Genomic DNA, 1,472 nt, shown 5'->3' with positions numbered 1-1,472 from the left:
CTTTGTGATACTGGAGGAACAATATCAATTGTTCCATCAAAATTATTAAAAAATATTAACTATAGAAAAATTGAAGAAAAATATAAAGTGCCATTGCAACAAACACAAGGCACAATTCATGATTTTGATTTAATTGAAATAGATGTTTGTATCGGTAAATTGACAAATAAAATTAAAATGTATAGTATTAATACGAAATTGAATTATTGTTTGCTATCACTACCTGACATGTACGTATTTAATATTAAATTAGATTTTGATAAAAGAATTGTTATTCAAGGTGAAAATGAACTAAAATGCTCTAAAAATATTGTAACTCATTCAAAGTGTTGTCTCAGTGTAGTTAAGGATAGTCTTTGCTCATCACCAACGAGTAAATATTCTAAATCTAAATCACTTGAATCTGTGGATTGTAATTCACCACAGGAAATAGTAGATAAGAGACTATCCTTATTAAGAGAAAAATATAATGATATTTTTAGTGAGGATAGATATGATGTTGGAGTCATAAGGTTAGAGCCTCAGAAGGTTATTCTTACTTCTGAATTGCCAATATCTCTACGTCCATATCGTTGCTCTCCTCAAGATAATATAGAGATTGAGACACAAATTAAAAAGTTGTTAGAAAATGATATTATTAAACGTTCACATAGTCCCTATTCAGCCCCTGTAACGATGGTTACTAGAAAAGATGAGGGAAAAAGAAATAGACTTTGTATAGATTTTAGGCGATTAAATCTAATAACAAAATTTCAGCGAGCTATCCGCCAAATACTACAAAAACATAATATTAAATTTGCTAAAAATTTCTTTGATGATATTATAATTTATAGTAATTCTCTTGAAGAGCATTTAGCTCATTTAGGAAAAATTTTCGAAATTTGTAGGTTAGAAAATATCAAATTAAAAGGTTCTAAGTGTGATTTTTGTAAAACAAGTATTAAGTTTTTGGGTTATGAAATTTCCGAAGATAAATGTTCTCCTAATGATGCAAATATAGAAACAATTAAAAAACTTCTGCCTCCTCATAACGTCAAGTCATTACAAAGGTTTTTAGGTTCGATTAATGTTTAACATCGTTTTATTCAAAATTACACAAAGTTAAGATTGCCGTTAAATAAATTACTTAAAAAAGATGCTAAGTTTGTTTGGTCTGAAGACTCTCAAAAATCATTCGAAGAGTTAAAAAACGCGTTAATTTCCAAACCAGTTTTATGTCTTTTCAACCCACAAAGAAAATGTCATTTGTATGTAGATGCTTCTAGTGAGGCTATAGGTGCAGTCCTTAAACAAGAGCACCCGGATGGAACACAACATCCAATATCTTTCCATTCGAGGCAATTAACCTTCCGTTAGTCGCGCGCACCTCACAGGTGCATCCCTACTGCACTTCCACCTCCTTTGCCGTCAATAGATTTTCCCGGGGGTCGAGCCTAATGTTATATTCCTAACTTTGGATTACTCAAATGTCC

This window comes from Parasteatoda tepidariorum, chromosome 7 (assembly GCF_043381705.1).
Source record: "Parasteatoda tepidariorum isolate YZ-2023 chromosome 7, CAS_Ptep_4.0, whole genome shotgun sequence".
Classification (NCBI taxonomy): Eukaryota; Metazoa; Arthropoda; class Arachnida; order Araneae; family Theridiidae; genus Parasteatoda; species Parasteatoda tepidariorum.
The sequence above is the reverse complement of the archived record's forward strand: the minus strand, read 5'-3'. Positions refer to the sequence as shown.